General features: G+C 40.8%; 1 pseudogene; it reads right to left on the bottom strand.

Annotated features, from left to right (window-relative positions):
- Nucleotides 1–261: 261 nt before the first annotated feature.
- On the bottom strand, nt 262–13,511 carry LOC124228186 (ferritin light chain-like; annotated as a pseudogene).
- Between the last annotated feature and the right edge of the window lie 2,566 nt (nt 13,512–16,077).

Below are 16,077 nucleotides of genomic sequence, written 5' to 3'. Positions count from 1 at the left end.
GTCTGCACAAGGAATGAGACTTGGCAATGGGAAGGCTCCTTCATATAGAGATCTACTCAGTGAAGACAGCAAAGTACAAAGGTTAAGCACCCAGGCTCTGGATATAGACTATTCCCAGCTGGGTTTGTCACTTACAGGCAGAGTGACCTTGGGCTTAAAGTCTCCATTCCTCAGTTTCCTCACCTGTAAAACAAGGATAATGAACGACAAGTGTTAACCATTTTTAACACAGAGTAGACCCTTGTGGTTGCTAGTAATGCACTATGCAAATTCTCCAGTTCTTTCTTTTCTTTTATTGTTCTGCAAAAATCTTTGTTTCCATCTGGTGCACTGCTTGGGAGAGGGCTCCAGAGTGGTTAAAAAGCTGTCTAGTGGCTTCAGGGAGAGGCTCAGGCAGAAGCCCTTACACCTCGGGGATGACAGAGGGGCCCCTCCAAGGCTGCTGGGCTCCGGAAGCTCCCAGTGGTGCTTGAGGGTGAGCCTTTTGAAGAGACACTTGCCCAGCCCGACCTGAGGGCCGGCCCGCCAGGGAGGTTAGTCAGGTGATCACCCATCTTCTTGATGAGTTTCACCTCCTCATCTGGAAAGTGGCTCTCCTAGAAGTCACAAAGATGGAGTATGTGCTGGCAGAACCCAGGGCATGAAGATCTCAAAGGGCCTGATTCAGGTTCTTCTCCAGCCCAATGGCAGCTTCCATGGAGTTCTGGGTTTTACCACACTCATCTTGGGAGAGTTTCTGTACATACTGGAAGAGGTCACGGCCCCAGCGCTGGTTTTGCATCTGCAAGAGACACTCAGTGCCCTCGTGCTTCTCCTTGGCCAACTGGTGGAAGAGGTGGCCCACACCCTCCAGAGCCACATCTTTGAGGTGGAGATGAGATGAGCCCAGAGAGAGGGCGGTGGAGGAGGCTCACAGATGCAGATTGACCAGGCAGTTGACCACGGCCTCCACCTCGGTGGAATAATTGTGTAGTAATCTAGGAGCTCACGGTTGCTCAGCAATAAGAAGCTAACAACAAAAAACAGTGTTGGCTGGTCCCGGAGGCAGGCGAGGCCAAGATGACCCCAGAGAATGCCGCTGGAAAGGAGGTTGGAGGGTGATGGGAGGCTGGAAGAAGGGGAGTTCCGGGTCTGTTCCATCCAAACTCTGTTGAATCAAGAGTCAAATGTGCCGGACAGCTGGGGGCGCTGCCTCCACTTCTTTAGCAGGTTTTAAAACATGTCACCAAGCCTCCCATCTAAAGCGATAAATCAATTTTTGAAGAACTCCCTTTCCTGGATGTGAAAATAGTTTGGAACTTAGAAATAAAATCTTCCCAGAAATTGAGCAAGATTTAGCACACTTCATATACATCTGGAAAAAGGGAAATCAAGGAGAAAAAGATTATGAGTTTTTCATAAAGATTTTCATGACTTCAAGCTTCCCTTTATATTCTATGTTATAGGTCATGGAGACAAATCTACTGGTACCTGAGTCAAAATACTGAAATTTCTTGCATCTATATCATTCTAGTCTTTATCATATGAGATTGTTTTTAATAACAGCTTTGTTGAGATATATTTCACACACCCTATAACTCACTCATGTAAAGTGTACAATTCAGTCATTTTTAGTAGATTCACACAATTGTGCAACTACCACCACAATCAATTTTAGAACATTTTCATCACCCCCAAAAGAAACTTGTATCATCAGCCATCACTCTCCATTTTACCAACTCCCCCAGCCCTCGGCTATCACCAATTTACTTTGTTTCCATGAGACTTCCTTAAAATGACAGATTCTAAAGTTAAATCAATGAATCAATTAAAAGTACACAACTAAATTATATAAAAGTTTTATAAGTAAAATTTGAGTCATTTCTTGAATACTCAGAAATAAAGTGTTAAAGATGCATAAGAAATGAACGTTATATTCAACATACATGTATGTATCTTCTACTACAGTGCTGAGAATATGAAGGAGAGTAATATGCTGCCTATTCATAATAAATCTGAGAAAACAGGACATGGCTAACGAAGGAGCACAGGACGGGGGAAGTGTCAGGCAAGAAGACCAGGCCGTGAGTTCTACGGGCTTCAGAGAAGGAAAGGGTCCCTGGTGAGTAAGACAGGCAAGGAAAAGAAATTCACACCAGGCGGTAAGGAATGGGCAGGACTGAGACTAGCAAAGAGAAGCGGGGCAGGAATTTTAATTTTCAACCACAGGTAAAGCCTGTCCTTCTTATAATGCAAAGATTACAAAAGAAGTCACCCAAAACACTCTGAGTCATCAATTTCCAATATATTTAAACGAGCGTTAAATGGATCCATCCTTCAAGTTTTCTTAAAATATTCCACAAGATACACTTTTTAAAGTAAGAAGTTGTGTGAGCAGCTTGTTTTTTCTCATTATAAAATGTCTAATTTTGCTATAAGGATCAGGTTGCTATTTCTGAGACCAAAAAAAGTTAATATGGGGGCTGGCCGGTGGTGCACTGCTTAAGTTCTCAGGTTACGCTTTGGTGGCCTGGGGTTCAGAGGCCCGGATCCCGGGTGCAGACATGGCACTGCTTGGCAAGCCATGCTGTGGCAGGCGTCTCACATATAAAGTAGAGGAAGATGGGCACAGATGTTAGCTCAGGGCCAGTCTTCCTCAGCAAAAAGTGGAGGATTGGTAGCAGATGTTAGCTCAGGGCTAATCTTCCTCAAAAATAAAAGTTAATAATGGAAAAAATGCTGAAAGAAACAAAAAAAGACAACTTTTTATATTGCAAAGAGATGAGTTCTTTAGAGATAGTAATTATATTAAGACTGTGAGATTTACACTGTTTTAAACTTAAACTTCGTTTAAATCTATCTCCTCAGCTAGATCACCTACTTCATTAGGGTCTTCAAGGGGGTCCGCTAAACGTAATCCCTCTTCCCTGCCGGGAATCTGAAAAGGCAGGGAATAGGGTTGATAAAATCCCTAACATCAGCTTTATAAGTAAGAGGCTAGCTTAGGAAGGTGCGGCATGTATCTGCAGGCAGAAGCAATACGAATTCTAGAATCAAAATCCCCAGGTGGGCAGGGAGAGCCCGTGTCAGAGAAGGAGATGAGAAGTCCTGCTCCCTGCCTGCAGCTCACTCGCAGGAGGAAGGGAGCAGCTGAGTGAAGCACGCCCCATTCTTTCTTCCAATGTTTCAGGTAGATTAATCTACCTGTGCCGGGGCAGTGATTGAGTGTGAAACTTGATCGCCCAGCAGAATCAGCTGGAGAACTTGTTAAAACAGTTCGCTGGGCTCCACGTACAGCATCATTGATTTGCACTTCTGACAAGTGCCCAGATGATGCTGATGCTGCTAGCTTGAGGGGAGGGGGAGCATGCCACACTTTGAGAACCACTGGCGTAGAAAGTGATCAAGAGCACCCCATCCCATCAGGGTGCATCCCCTGCAAGAAGTGTCCCCCACAACGACTTCCACAATGGTGGTTGCTTATTCTGGTCATATTCTGTTCCCTTCTTCCATCAGTGATGGGCACAGGGGCTGGCACACAGTGGCTATAAGTTGTTTGCTGGATTGAATTGAATCTGTGTTGCGTGATTTCTGTTGCAACTAGCATATGAAAACAATTTTTTTTTAAAAAAATTAAAATGTCAGTCTTGAATGTTCACCCATTTTTAAAACTAAAGTTCATGTCATCTTCATTGGAAGTTCTTGATTCTGATACTTAACTGATTCACAATTCCCAGGGGCAGACTGGATGTGACTTACGAGTGAGTGACTCAAGTGCCGCAAACATGCCTATTTCTGTACAATTTTCTTCTGAAAGTACTAGAAATTCTCCCCAGAGGGCATTTCCATCCCACTGTTTCTCAGGGGGATTTGGTAGTTTGAGTAACTAGGAAATTAAAACCAAGAGTTTGACTTTTCTGATTTGACTCTAAATATTAGAAGTTTTACTTATCTTTCCTTATCTGCCAACTCCACCTATTTATGCTCGCTCACACTAGATAAATCCTTCATTCAACATTTCTGAATTATATTCAGATTTTTCACAGATACAGAGAAAATTTTCATTCTCTGTTTTGTAGTGAGTTTTTTAAAAAACGTTTAGGTCACATTAAATTAAAGATGGTCTAGTTAACAATACTTCACAAATTTGAGATCCTGAATAATTTAAAGGAAATCAACACTTTGTAAGGAGAAAATTGTTATAACTGTAACATGAATCCAGAACCCAGAAATGATACAATAAATGCATAGGACTTTCTAGAGTTACAGAAGCTTACTAGAAGGAATTCTTCAAGAACTGTGGAAAGAGCCTGCGTGAGTTGAATTCTATGAGCCACTCTTTGACTGCCCCCTACTGGCTAAATTTCAGAGTGCTGATCTAACTATAGTCCTTGTCTTAAGGTTTTACCAAAAACGTTTGCCATGGGATTTTTATAGGTTTTCAGATTTTATATAAGGTTTGTGTGGTCCTTATTTTCTATATCTCTATACAACCAAAAGTGATTTCCTTCATTTAACTTTAATCCTTGCTGATACGTATCTTGATTTTTCATTTGTACTAGTTACCTGGTCTAACGGGTTTTCAATAATGATAATAAAAGGACCATACTCAGAGATGACCACAAACAAGGAATTCAGCGGGTTGCATCTTCAGTGACAGTCTTCTCTTCTTATGATTTAGTGAAATGCGTGGTTTGCTGAATGCAGGGGCTGTCACAAGGGCTGTAGAGTGGAGTTTTGTAATTAATGCTTTGTATATCATTTTATCATTTTATGCTTCAGCTTCTCTACACTTACTGATAGCAACCAAATACAGAATTATGGAAATTTTTTATTGGAAACTGATGAGTTGCTTTTTTAAGATTTCAAGGGATATCACTGAGATGACGAGTCTTAAAAATTTGGGGGAGGGGGAATTGTGTGAGTTAAGTTTAGATAGTTAATATAGGTTTAAATTTTAAAGCTCTTGGGTGGAAAACTGTAATCCTTATATCCTGAGTTTCTTGGCCCGTCAACTGAGATTGTGGGTGAGGACAGGTTAGGTATAAACAATATCTTGTAAGCCAGGAAAATTTGTCTCCCCTGTTCACTAGTGACAAGAATTAAAATAGAAGGACTAATGGCCCCAAGGGCACTCAATGGCTGGTAGGGCTACCTATTATGTAGTGGCCGCTCCAGGGAAGCGAGCTCATGTTGTATGAAGGGGGGAATGAAAAATATCTCTATTTTTCCTCGAAAGAGGAAGTTGCTAGGACAAAGTGCACCCTACCCATTATGGGACAAAGTGTTTCTGTAGAATAAAAGTCCAAGATTGTGCAAAGGATAGAACTACAAACTTGAGGGTATAAAATAATGTCACTTAACTTTATTTTCTCTGAATCTAGATAAATCTGAGCCTGAGCCCACATCACACTGAGTTATCAAGACATTCAGTTTCAGTCATTATCATTCTGAGGCTTCCCCTATGCTAGGTTCGGGTGAAGATCTCAGCAAACTTGTGCAGAACAAAATATTGGAAATGGCATCTCCAGTTACCCATCCTCCTTAATTGCCTTGACACCTGTCCAACACCCAAGTCCACATGTTCTGCCTTCACCCAGCCACACTATGGGGAGGAGACTGCAGGTCCCTACCACTCCCAGAACCTGCAGCCCTCCTCCCACCCAGTCCTGGGGAATCACCACTCTCTAACCTTCTAATCACCTTTCTCCTACCCCTTCTGGGTCACCCACCATAATAACATTAATGAGTTTGGGCTTTCATTACCACCAGGATGGATTGTCTTAAAACAACTTCTGCTGGAAGGCTTGCCAAGGGACCTCCTAGAGGCAGAGAAACACCAAGGCAGGAAAAACAATGCAAAGAATAAATAAAACTTGGTTTCCATCCTTTCTGATTTTTCCTCAGCGGTCAAATTAAAACTCGTATTGCTACATCAATAAATTATTTTGTCATATTTGCAAAATCAGGGAGAACGGAGTGCAAAGAGAAAAATATGAGTTTGGGAAACTAGCAGAAGATTTAGATAAAGGGCATCATTTCTCTGGATCGTCCCAAGTTGATGTTTAACTTCTTTATTTCTGCTGCCACCTGCTGGTGGGAAGGGATTCATAGTGTGCTGAGCTGGAGGGACAAAACTCATGCTTTAACTCATTGCAGCCTGTACAGATCTGTAGGGTTCAAGGATAAGCCCTTTCAGGAATCACAAAAACGTAATAATAGAATACTGACAATGCTTTAAACGCAAATCAAATTTTACTATACTGGGGGAGAGGTCTATAGAAAAAGAAAAGAGGTGATGAAGTAGATATTATACAATACCAGAAGTCAATAGGTTGTAGCTAGAATGCTGCTAACTGCAGGGAGATTTTATAATATTGTGATGCAGCGCTTCAATGTTTGTAATAGAGTCTTCTGGGCTTCCGTAGTTATTCATGCAGTGACAGAAGATAAAGTAATCCCAGAGTATATTTCAACTGCTAAATACTGAATACTGAAGGCTTGCTCATCTCTTGCCCGTTTTACTGTTTATCTAAAACAGTATCATCCAGAGTTAATGTAATCTGTTTTTTTTTTTTTTAAGTTGGACAACAGTAAGCAGTGTAAAGCCATTCTTAAATGCCACCAGGGAACAAATTAATACATTCTACAGTCTGAAAATTCAGGAGACTCCTTGCTGCACGTAATCACCTTAATGCTCAAGGATTGACTTGATATCAATCAGTTCATAGTCTGGAATTAATATGCTAGGAGGTTTTCATTTAAATAAAAACAAAGAAACAAAGGATCCTGCCCAGAAGCATGTTGTATATTTTCTTGACCATTTATGGAGTCAAAATCTTGGCTGTAAAAAGATTTCTCGTGATACTAGATTCAGTGAAGGCTAAAATATTTACTGACAGGATGGCATTCTAGAAGACCAATTGACCATGAGCACCAGCAGTCATTCTTGAGAGACTTCAATTCTGCAGGAGGAATCAGCTGCTCCTGAAGACTCTCATGCTTGTGTTGCAAGTTTAGGCAACTGTCTCAACATCACAAATTGAGAAATATCTAAAATCATGATGGAGGCATGGATGTAGTCTTCATGATAAACTCATTCCACATTGCTACTTGAGTGAACTAAATGTGGTATTTAGAGAATATAGCCAATGGACTAAGGATTAGTCAACACTTTTATTCACAAATGACTCCCAACTTGAACTAGCATAGACAAAATGGGAATTTGATGGTTAACGGAATTCAAATGAAGTGCATATAGCCAAATCACAGAAAGAGCAGGGATCTGGCTGGGCCTTAAAAATAGCTAAAATAAAGGTTTGGGGTGCATCCAGTGTTCTTCAGCTGTGCTTCTCATTCATAACAGCCTCATCTCTAGTGTAGATAGTCTTCCTTCACAAGAAAGCATTATGCCCCCTCACAGCTTCCTTGTTTCCCATCCCCACCACTCCTTCCATTTAAAATTCTTAGGGAAGATTATTGATTGGCTTGAGTCAGGGGGCCTCACCTGGACCAACCCACTGAGGCCAGAAGTAATGTGAAGTAACAGTTTACAGCAGGAACTCTGAATCCTCACTGCCCTGGTACCATCCTGATACTTATTAGCTGCATGACCCTGGACAATCTACTCAACCTCTCAGTGTGTGAGTTTCTTCATCTGTCAAGTAGGGATACAATTGTGCCTAGTTCAGAAGTTTATTGTGGAAATTAAAAGGGACACTACATGTAGAGTGCTTCAAACCATGCCTGACACAGAATAAGCAGCATTTAAGTAGTTTTTATTCCACTAGAACAGCGGCTCTCAATCTTTATCATATATTACAATTGTTCAGGAAACTTTAAAAAATATTTGATGCCTTGGTTTCATCCCCAGATAGCTGGTTTGGGAGTATAGCCCAGGATCAGGGTTTCTAATGTCCTTCTCAAAAATTTTATGTGCATGCAGGATTGAGAACTACTGCACTAGAGCACTATTCAATCTTCAGTGCTTAAACCCATGCCTGGCACACAAAGGGTGCTCAAAAATATTAGTTGAATTAGATAATGATGCAGCTATAGGAGCTGCTATATCTAGTTGAATCAGGGCAGATATGTGCGCGTGTGTGTGTGTGTGCGTGTACACAGTCTGGCCCATAACATTTCGGGACCAGGGTGAGAGTACAAATGAAGCTCCCCATAGCATATTTGTAAATATTTATTATAAACCAAGCTAATAAATGACTAAATAAAATATTTTGTACCCACCTACCATGAAACATAAATCTCTGTAACTACTTAGAGGTCCAGATATAAATTTAGAATTTTAGGGCTCCTCCAGTTTCCTCTATAGAATACATCAGGCTGAGGAGAGCCATTCGCTGGCTTCTGGCCCCAGCCTATGACCACTCCCTTTGCTTCCCAAGGTCAGCTGTCTCTCACTGCAGGGGCCCTTGAGCATTATACATACAGATCTCACATGAAACCTTTCTCCACACCGCCCATGATACCCCTCAGGCCTGGGGTGCACACACCATCAGCACTGCCAGCACCTAGGTGGATAGATGAAAGGAAGAGGAAGTGGGCTTGGGTCCATTTTGGAAATCTAGGTGCTGTAGGTCGAGGTAGATGGGCAATTGCATGGGCTTCATGTGGGTACACCCGGTTTGTCTGACACACTGGACAAAGTCTATAATGAGGGGAACAGCTGGAGTAGGTCCAGGGTGGGGACCTCTAAAGCATAGGGCCTGTGGTAGGGTCCCCTATTTAGTCCAGGTTTAAGGGTAGGCAGCACTCTGTGTGTGCACACGTGAACATGCAAACATGCACTACAGTTAGAAAGAACACTGGATCCACCACAAATTGCAATACTCTACGTAACAGAACTTTAAGGAGTGGCTCCAAATCTAAATGTTGTTCAAAACATGTAGGCAGATATCTCTTGCTTCATGTCATCAAAATGGGCACAAACATGCACATGCATGCTATATAGCATGTCTTCTGCTTTAAACCTTTCAGTGACTTCCTATTGCATTTGAGGAAAAGAGAAGTTATAGGCAATTTTCATCAGTCACAGTAGTTATGTTCTATGAAGTCACCAGGAACAATGAATTAGTGAGTACCAAACCATTCCTCCTAGGTGATGTGTAGAGTCAGGTTCCTTTGAGCCTCTGGTCACATTTTCAGCAACCTATCAATACACAACCTAGCTGTATGTGTGATTCTGTTTAAAAACATCTTATTTAATATATATATTCATATATAGTTGATTCGTTAACATTGAACACATGGTCAGCACCACTGCAACTGATGGCAGAATATAGCTTACTTAACACTATCTAACACGTATTGTCTCCATAACGCACATCACAGCTTTCCTGCCTGTAGGAACACTAGATAGCACTTCAGCCCTACTCTTGGGGCCATTTTAGACAAATAGTACAAAAATGTGAAAAACATGGTATAAATCTCCATGAGAAAGACCCTAGTTTACAGTATGAAAGCTGAAACAAAGGCAAAGAGTATTGCCTGGTTCAGCCTCAGCTGGGAACATGCGCATCAGGTGACTCAAATTCTTCCCCCCTCTGTGCGTGTCCCATTATGACTGTGAAAGCACTGTGAGTATTGATTTTGGGGTTACAAATAAATTTTAGCTAGGAGGCAATTCTCAAAAGCAAAATCCATGAATAATAAGGATCAACTGTATTTAACATGATAAAATCTAATCCTTAACCTGGTATTCAAATATCTCTATGAGCTGGCTACGTTTTGTTTTTCCAGGCTTAATCCCAGTCCTCCCCAGTTCCCCACTCCTGGCTGCCTCTCCACTCCCCTGTCAGGCTGAAACAACCTTTTCTCGCTACCCCGCACAGACACACATTCTTCTCTACCCTGTTTCCATTGACTTAAGCCATGAAATACCAGAAACACAAATGTCTCAGAAACTGCATGGAGCAGGAGAGAAAAGCTCTTCTCAATTTAAATATATATTGAGATATTTTACACTCCCAAATCTTTTTATATTAATTACCTGCATTAAAAGCACCTTACTCTGATGAATTCAGTGACAAAGTAAGCAAACTAAAAGGGTCTTGTGGGTGGAAAGAGTAGAGAGAATATTACATGACAGACTGGTTAAAGAGCATCAAATGCTGTGACCAGGCCAAATTTGACAGGAATAAATTTACCATGGCTTTGGAAAGTTCAAGGTCAAATATTTCTCCACTTCCCATGAGATAAGCTCATGGTTGAGAATAACAATGTTGAATTATTCCTTTTCTCTATGAAATAAACTATAGGCTAGAGTTACATAGAAGTTGCATGATAAAATTCAATTCTGAGGATTGATTTCCAACTTTCTGAAAAAGCAAAACATGCAGAGGAGTCTACTTTAAATGACAGCATTCTTGCTCTGATGACTTGGTCATGCTTCATATAACTTGGCCATATATATTCAAGAAATATATAATATTATATATATATGAGATATATATGTATAAGTGTGTGTATGTAAATATAAGCATATATACAAATATGTGTGCATATATATATATAAATAAATATATTTTATAGTTTTTAAAGCTGGCTATATTTCCCCATAGTGTGAGTCATTTACAAATTGAAGAAAACCAAAATTAAAACAAAGGATTTGTGTTCTATATGTGTGGTCTTTACAGTTTTTAGACGAAATGAAAACAATGAGTTTGGCTTTTACTGTCTTCAGTAAGCTATTTGGATATAAAAATGTGTGTTTTACTCATTAAGTCCTTATTGTCCTTATCTTCTATTTTGGAATCTGCTGCCAGAAAATAGATTTCTAATTATCTTTGTGACCAATAAAGAAAGATTTAGAAAACCAGATGTTAAGCTAGGAATTAATTTTAGCACAAAGAACACAAAGAGAAAGATAGATTTTCCAACTTTTTTACCCAGTCCATATTCAAATAAAATCATTCAAGTTTTTTCTTTAATAAATGTGCACTTCATGTGCTTTGGGTGGTGAGAAAAGCACTGCATTAATCATTCCTACTCTGAGATGACATAGCAGGCTGCCATATTCTAAATGTCCTTGACCATCTCCAAATAAATACTTCATAGTCTGCTTTTACCCTGTGTCCTTCTTAATTTAGTTCTCAACACTAGGAAACAAAATGGGAGATCATGCCATCAGAGAGTGTCTACCAACATGTTCTTCTGGTATCTCAGTTAGTCCACTCTCCTATTCTAGGTTTCAAAAACAGCCTAAGGTCAAGAGCTTATAAAAGGTGGGAGCTTGATCTCACTCCTTTTCAGAGGATTGAACAAAAGAGATACCAACACAGAAGGCGGGAGGGATGTGGAAGAGGCTGGAATGCACCTCTGCTCTTGTGCTTGATGTAGATCTTCGGCCACCCAACTTCACAGGTACCTGAGGAACAAATTTATCCTTAAATCCTCACTAGACTAACAGCCAAGTACTTTGGTCCAGTAGTTGGGTTCATTGTTTAGTGCAGTAGTCTAAAAGCAATGAATTAGAAAGCTCTTCACTGGCAAAAAGAGTTCACTGAGAGGGCAGATCAGGAGATACATCCCAACTAGTATCTAACCAAGTGCCTTCTGTTGACATTTCATCCATGCATTCAGGTGTGCTTTGTCTATCCCAGGTGGTTAATGGAGAGTCAGCAGGAGACCCAGAATTATGTGCCATGGTGAGTGAAAGTCCTGGAGTGAGGTCAATGCTGATGACATCAAAATAAAACTGAGCAACAGAATATTGAAATTTAAAAAATTAGAAAACATAGACATGACTCCTGAGCAATAAAACCAGAAGTTAGTTTCCTGAAAAAAGTAATAAATAGATAGTGGATTGGCAAGTGTAGTCAAGAAGAAAAAGAAGGAGAGAGAAAAAATCCAAGCACAAAAGGACATTAGGAACAATAAAGGAAACATAGTTACAGAATGAATGAGACATTTAGACATCATAGTTCAGTCATGAACAAATGCTTCTTGAACAGCTGCTTTATGCCAAGACCTATTCTGTCCACTAGGGACAGAGCAGGAAACATGACCGAGCCCCTGCACTCAGGGATCCTACATTCAAGAGAGAAGAGTCAGAAAAATACAAAAGAAATAGTCAATTAACTTTAGCTAATGGCAAGTACATGCAGATGATAAAATAGGCTAGGGTAAGAGAGAGGTTCCTCATGGCTGCTTTAGTTAGGATGGCAGTGAAGGCCTTTCCGAGGAGTGACATTTGAATTGAGGTCTGGATAAGAAATGAAGAGTCACACAGACAGGTACCTGTGGGAAGAGCCTTCCAAGAAGAAGAAAAAGCAAGGACAAATTTCCTAAGCTTGGAGCAGGACTCATGCGTTTAAGGGACAAAGGAGGCCAACGTGTCTAGAGCATGTGAACAAGAGGGGGAGTGGAGCAAGCTAAGGAAGCAGTGGCCACATCAGGTAGGGCTGTCTAGACCACAGTAAAGAGTCTGAATGTCACTATAGACCAAGTGGAAAGCCACCGAAATTAGGTGATTTGACTTACTCTTTAGAGAGCCTCTGGGTTGTTCTCTGGAGGTCAGCCTGAGGAGGCACAAGAGAGAAAGCAAGATTATCTCTTAAGACTGTGGAGCAGCAGCCCTTGCAAGAGAAGGTGGCAGCTACTCCAGGGCTGAACTAGTGGCCATGGAGAGAGTCATAGGTACAGCCCCAGAGCAATTGGAGAACTAGATAAGTTTGGACAGTTTCCAAAAGAAGAAGAAGGAGAAGGAGGAAGAGAAGAAAAAAGCTACATATGTTAAGCACTAATTCTGTGCTCAGAACTGTATTAAGTTCTGGGAAAGACACACACACACAAAAAAAATTAAGACAAGTTCTGCCCTCCAAATGCTTTCAGACTGGGTGGGGTACAAACAAACTAATGCCTGTGGAACTAAGGTGATACGTTATGGTGAGGCCATCTTTCCTCCTCTCCGGGAATCAGCAACCAGAGCTACAACCCTGGAAAGAGAGAGAGAGAGAGAAGGGAGAAAAGAAGAGAGGGAGGGAAAGGAGGGAAGGAAGGAAAGAGAGAAAGAGAAAGAAACAAACACCATGCTGTCCCTATGGAAACCTGAGCCTAACATTTACAAGGAGGGAACTGTCTCTGAAATCTCCTCCTCCCCTTCCACTGCTTCCCAGTCCATATAAAAGTGGGTTGAGGGAGGTCACCAGCTGGATTCTCTGGAAGCAGATGCTCAGATGGGATTTGGGGAACAAGATGTTTCTTAGAAAAAAACCTGTGAAAGGCAGGAGGAGGAAGCAGGCTCAGGCAGAGGGAGAAGTTGAACTGTGATGCGGGATAGGCAAAGCCTCAACCAACCTGACAGGGCACCCTAGAGGGAGCAGTGCTCGCTCCAGAGTGCCCCACATGGGGCAGAAATGACCAGGTCTTGTTCTTCTATCCTTTAGTCGGCAGAGTAGACACAAGTTGTCCCAAGAAGGATGTGATCCTGAAAAGGGCAGCTCTCCAGCTGAGGCAGTCCCTGAAGGAGCTGACTGCTGAAGCAGAAAGTGCTGGATCTGGACCATGCATCTCATGACTCCGTGTCTATTCAGGGGATTGTAGGGGGAGGTGGATAAGAAGTTCTGTTCTAAGAAACCATTGTGGGTGAAGCAATCTTCCCTTCTCCTCCATTTCCTCTCCTCAATCTGTTCTCCTCCTATAAGAAGGGGAGTACCTACAGGCATCTTCTTTCCACCAAGTTAGAAACAGGTTTCTTCTCTGAAATTTGCTGAGCTCTGAAGTGCCCTGATGCTAAAGTAAAAAGAGGTGTCAGACCTAAGAAAGGCAGTGTGCCAGGGGTCACTCAGTTTCCACTATTTGGCTTTCCCAAATGGATCAAGAAGAGTTCTTCGTGGGTCAAGAAGTAGAGACTTGGAATGGTGCCTGAATCCTAAGCATTCTTATTGGACCATAGAGGGCTACCTGCTTGCTGAAGGGTCCTGATAACAGGAGTGTGAGATGGCCCACCTTTGGTCATTGCTGAGGTGAGGAGGAAGCCTCAGCTGGACTTTCTGCACCGCGAAATTTTATAGGGCCTGTAGGGCCCTCCAAAGAACTGACAAAAGTGCCCACATGGGTAAACCAGTGTCTGGGTGACTTCCACAATGAAGATGTCACATTCTAGGAGTGCAGTGATTGTGGTGCTGATGAGTTCAAGAAAAGACATTGAAGGAAGGTGAACTGTCCTATGTTTACACTGTAAAATTTTGAAGGATAAATTTGACATAGCCAGAAAACAAATTGTTGTTCACATTTTCCTGCTTACGCTGGATAAGACTTACCTATGTTATCATCAACAAAGCAAAGTAACAACCTTGAGAGACTCCTGGAAGCCACTGCTCACAGAATAATGCAGCCTCATGAGTAATGCCACAAGCAGCATTAAGTATATGGTATTAGGGAATTGTGAATAATAACAGCCTCGGTACCTTTATCTCACAGGGGGAGATATGAAGTTAGCTGGGAACAGCACATTTGACAATAAAGAGCACAAAGAGATGGTTCCTGGACCTCAACAGAAAGAGATGGGGTGTGGGCTCTATGAAGAGAGTCTACTTGCACTGACTCGACACTAAACAAATGTGTAAATACCTCTTCTCTACCCACTATATTAAATTTCCATTGATAAATCACTATACCTTATATGAGTCCATGAATTTTATAGTATATTTTTAAACAAATTATTTGTTAGACAGGGGCCACACACAAAATATATTTGTCCAGGATCCTGCACACCTTAGGGACAACCCTTAATGTGATTTTTTTTTTGCCAACAAATGAAGGGGACTCCACTGTTCCTCAAGCAGTCACCTAAGGGAATATCATTTGTCCTCCACTTCATCCCCAGTGCAGCACTAGAAGAGTAAGCACTCAGAAAGAAAAGGAGAAGGGAGAGAGGAAGGTAAGAGACCAGACCCTCTTCCATACCTTTTAAGCCCTGGATCTACAGATCCAACCTAAGACAATGGGACTGAGAAGTTATGAAATTTGACTAGGATGAAGTTAAAGGAGATTATCACCATGGGGGAGAAAATGCTAGCAATTATGGGAAAATTAGATCACATAATTATATCTCAATTCTAGCATCTGCAATTTCAGAGGAGATTCCTTGAAATTGCAGATTCTTTTCATTTTTTTCCCACAATCTAATTTGGTGAATAGCGAACATCAGTTTGGGTGATTTATCCATATTAAGCGTAGAGTTTGTTTTGGACCTCCAAAGATAATTCACTTTTGGCCCCCACAACAAATATTAAATAAAACAGATATGTATCTAGAGGGACACGTGACAGCTAAAAACACCTGTTTGGCCAAGTAAAATTCTAAAGAACAAATGAAATCTTAAGGGAGTTATGAAATATACTATTATTGTAATCCTTTCTATGATTTATCTTTGTATTTCTCACTTATACTTGACGTAATTAAGGAAATGCTGAAGACTGTTGCACACGATGGCTTATAAACATGAATATTTAAAAGAATTTGATACCAATATTCCTCATAACTTATTGCATCATTCTTTTAATGTGTAGAGTGCTGGTGATTCAGAATAAAATGTCAATTATAATAGACCTAAGTATTTCAGGTCTAGAAAGATTTCTTCCATTCCATTGTGTCTATAAGTGCACTTACAAGAAGTAATTCAAAAAAGCCACTAAAGTAAAAATAGTTTTCTTATGTAGAAAAGTGTCAAGATTTTGATTAATTGTGACATGTATACCAACCCAGACCTAAAATATGATGATTTAAGTATTCAAATCCGAGCCTGAGAAGAAGTAAGTCTAACTAAAACCAGACTATAAATGCTGAATATCTATTTGTCTATCTATCATCTATGTATCTCCATTAAATATTCAGCTATTCTCAAATGTAATGTATTATATGCTCTCTACATCCTCTAAGAAATCTGTAAACTCTCTGATAGCTAACACACTTTTTAACTCTTCTTTCCTGTCAATCAGTGTGTGCTAAGGAAATTAGCTAATTAATTTCTTCTTTCATTTGACACAAATTAAGATGAGCAAAGCCCTGTGCTAGGTGTGGTGGATAAGAGAGTACCATAGAGCTTACATAAGAGAGAAACAGACGTCAAACAAGTAT

The sequence above is a fragment of the Equus quagga genome, chromosome 16 (assembly GCF_021613505.1).
Source record: "Equus quagga isolate Etosha38 chromosome 16, UCLA_HA_Equagga_1.0, whole genome shotgun sequence".
Lineage (NCBI taxonomy): Eukaryota > Metazoa > Chordata > Mammalia > Perissodactyla > Equidae > Equus > Equus quagga.
This window is presented reverse-complemented; position numbering and strand designations above follow the sequence as displayed.